The following is a 4080-nucleotide window of genomic DNA, read 5'->3' on the forward strand; positions in this document are numbered from 1 at the left end:
ACACTTTTGGCAATACTTTAGTATATTAAAAAATAAGTAGTAGAGGGAAAAATTATAATTATTTTTCCCTACAGCCAACCTGTATTGGACAATCAGTAAAAAAAAATGTTTCCAAATCACAGATTATGATAGATTAGGTGTGAAAGACTAATGAACATTTACATTCTCATCACTGAGACAGAATATCTGACCCCCACAGCTGAAAGGAGGAGAGGTTTATTTTGGCTCACAGTTTGTAGAGTTTTCTGTCTGTAGTTGGCTGGCTCTAAGGCAGGGTGTCATGGCAGAGGGGAAATAGCTCATAGCAGGCCAGCAGGAAGTAGAATGAGATCAAGGGAGGAGGAGGGAAATTCACCCTTCAAGGCCACGCATTCAGTGATTCATCTCATTGATCAGACTTCAGGTCCTAAATCACATTTATCTGTGAACTCCTGAGTGGTCTAGTCCACTGATGAGTGTCACATCCCCAAGACACAATCATCTTCCAAAAATCTCACTATGAGAGCACGAAGCTTTTGTGGGGAATCTCACTATAAACCATGGCATCTTGTCAGTCTGATATTTTATACACAGATTCATACATATTTTTCTAAGGTATGTACTATATCCTTTTACATCATATATCCATTTTAGCATTTATCCCCTGTTAGTAATCAAAGAAATATTGAGAAACAGCTTCTAGTTAGCTGCTATTTTGAGCTTTTCAATGCTTACTTATAACTTGAGAATATGAAATGAATTTTACTGTGCTAAAAATCATAACAAATATTTAATACACTCTAGTGTGTATAATTGTGTGTCCACCTGTAAAGTCATTGCAAACTCACCATTAGACTTTGGGGAATTAGATGAATCATGAAATGTTAGTATTTTCATGAAGAATCTACCTTACATCTTAAAGCCTTCTTAGCTGCAGCTTTTACATTTTTATTTCTCAAACTAAAAATCAGTAGGTTCAGCACTGGAATGATATGATATAGGACACTGAGACAACTTTGTCAGTGTTGGGATAATACAGGGAACTTGGCCTTGAGTAAACAAAGAGACATGTCCTCTGATAGATGACCACAGAGGTCAGGTGAGAGGCACATGTGGAGAAGGTTTTCTTCCTCCCACCGGCAGAGAGGATCTTAAAGACTGAGAGAAGAGTGAAAAAGCAGGAGATAATGATGATGAATAAACAGGTGTAGGTGGAGAGAAGCTACTCATTAACTGATGTGTCAGTGTAAGTGAGTTTAAGTAGGTGAGAGTGGTCACATAAAAAATGATCAATAACATTTCTATCACAGAATTTCAGAATAAAAGCAAAGGATGTATGGACCAGGGAACTCATGTTGCCTCCAATATATGACAAAAATTCAGCCATATACAGTTTCCCTGGGACATGATGACTATGTAGAGCAGAGGTTTACAGATAGCCACATAGGGATCATAGGCCATGGTATCCAGGAAGAAGGATTTGGTATCTGTGAAAGTGCAGAAAATTAAAACTGCAGGGCACACCATAGTAGGAGATGGATTTGTTCTCGGACAAGAAATTGAGCAGCATTTTGGGGACAATGACCAAGGAGTAGCTCTAGTCTATGAAGGACAGGTTGCTGAGGAAAAAATACATGGGGGTTTGAAGGTGAATATCCATCCTGATTGAAAGCATTAGTCCAGTGTTCCCCACTAAAATCATACCATATATCACCAGAAATATGAGGAATAAGACGATCTGCAGTTCAGGGTGTGTTGGGAACCCAACAGAATAAACTCAGTGACCAGTGTGTAGTTTCCCAGTGCTTGTTCCATCTTCTGAGTGGATTCTGATTTTTAGAAAACCAGACTTCCCAATATGTTATGTAGATGAAGAGAGGAGATAATTAGATATGAAGCCATTTCTTATTATTTGCAAGTATATAAAAATACAACAAATACAGACACCACATCCAACTTATTTCAAGCATAACCTTTTAGATAATTGTTGTAAGAATTTATGAAACTTACAGCTTGTTGATAGAGTCTGAGCAATGACTGCTTTGCTACTGGGCAGTTGGCTGTCTGTGTTTGAGGTCAGTGTTTGATTCTGCTTCCTTTTGAACACTGAGCATGAAACAATAACTGGCTGAGAGGGGTGAAGTAAGTAACCAATGAAGAAACAGATAGATGATGGTATAAAGAATAATGTATATATTGCTTAAAATATATTTACAGATTGTGTTTGGGAATGAGAATTTTAGAACAAATTCCTTCTTCTGTCCAAGATTTAATGTATAATAGTTTGATATATCTCTTGACAGTGGATTGGGTGGTTTAATTGAGAATATGGTAGGTAATTGTTTATAATTTTAAAATATAAAACAAGCATTATTACTGAAATGAAACAAATGTCAGAAAATATAAGGTCTGTGAATATTTTGAGTAGAAATGTTTAGGATCTTGCTTTAAATCCTGTCCACATATTAAGGCAAACTGGAAAAATGGTAATTTGATTCTATACCTTTATCACTTGCTTCTAGGAAATATTCATCAAACATTAGTTGGCTGGCCAAGTAAACTATGTGTAACATAATTATATAATCACTTGGAATTGAATTATATACTATTCTCAGGAATGAAATATATGAGCAACCTAAACTAGCTTCCATCTATATTTATACTAGTATTATAAAAATTGTTGAGACAGAAATATATCAATCAGTTTCTGGAATCTCATAACATTTCCAAGAATAGAATTTGAATTGTCCTTGAAGAACTTGAATTAATTTGATTTTGAAATAGGAGGAATTTAAATATGACCTAGAAATAATGGACTTGCAAATATATCAAAGAAATAAACATGAAAAACATGCAGTAACTATGTTATGTTGCCTCAATTGGCCAGAAAGGAATGTAACATATTTCTGGATCATGACTTCCTCTAATAAATATCATGATAGTCATGGTGCTACAGATTTTTCTTGTCATTTAATCACTAAAAGAACCCTATGTCATTGGCACATTGAAGATCAGAGGGTGCTAATCAGAAGTGAAGCACCTCTTCAGGGAAGTTACATTTTTGCCTTCCAAGGTAATGGAGTAATGTACTCCAGGATATTTCTTATTCTTATTTTCACAGTTTTCAAAATAAAGAAGATGTGAAATAGGAAGAAAAGTTCTAAAGTAATAAGGGAAATGGGAGGGATAAGGGAAAGGAAAGAAGGGAAAATTAAAAATATGAGAAAAGTAAAGAACTGGAAGCAAATTATTTGTAAATAGGAAAGGGTAGAGGGGTGAAGGGAGGGAAGGGGAATGGGAAAAAATAAGAACCAAGATACAGCATGTAAAGGTACAAGATCCCAATGATGAATGTAACTATACTTTATGTCTAAAATGTAACAATAAATAAACTCAATAAAAAATAAAGAAGATAGTTAACAATGAAAAGATATTGCTTTGGAGTTAGTACAGATTTGATTACAGTCTGTCTTGGCCATATATGGGCTGTGTGACTTTGCATAACTCAATATAAATTGTTTTAACCTATACTCTAATAATGAGGACAAATGCCTTGCAGTGTTTCTGAATGTTTTAAATTAGGAAAATTATCTATCCACCTTTATGTATAGCTTTCAGTCCTTCCTGGTATCATTGCAGGAAGATAATGACACAACAGCTAAACACAAGTGCTTCCCTCTTACGACTAGAGACCTCTGTCAAGATTTATATTAGCAACCTGTATTATTTATATAATGCATGTTATACACAATATGATATTCTAAATACTTTACCTATAATTTACCTGTCACAAAACACCTAACAGAATTATGATGGAATTATTATTATTATAAAATTTTCTATTTAGAAAAACTAAAAAAATGGAAATTTGAGATTTAAATATAGCCACACATGGTGGCAAATGCCTGTAATGCCAGTTCTTGGTAGACTCAGGCAGGAGGATCACCATGAGTTCAATGACAGCCTCAGCTACACAGTGATTTCAAGGTCAGGCTGAAATACACAGTTAGACCCTGTATCAGGGAGAAAGAGAGAGAGAAAGAGAGAGAGAAAGAGAGAGAGAGTGAGAGAGAGAGAGAGAGAGAAAGAGAGAGAGATATT

At 35.0% G+C, this 4080-nt stretch overlaps 1 pseudogene; it reads right to left on the reverse strand.

The window, feature by feature from the left end:
* Positions 1 to 872: 872 nt before the first annotated feature.
* LOC101725822 (olfactory receptor 5I1-like) lies at positions 873 to 1794 on the reverse strand (annotated as a pseudogene).
* Between the last annotated feature and the right edge of the window lie 2286 nt (positions 1795 to 4080).

The sequence above is a fragment of the Heterocephalus glaber genome, unplaced genomic scaffold (genome assembly GCF_053883595.1).
Source record: "Heterocephalus glaber isolate CG9 unplaced genomic scaffold, H.glaber_assembly_v1.0 deba00000896, whole genome shotgun sequence".
Taxonomy (NCBI): domain Eukaryota; kingdom Metazoa; phylum Chordata; class Mammalia; order Rodentia; family Bathyergidae; genus Heterocephalus; species Heterocephalus glaber.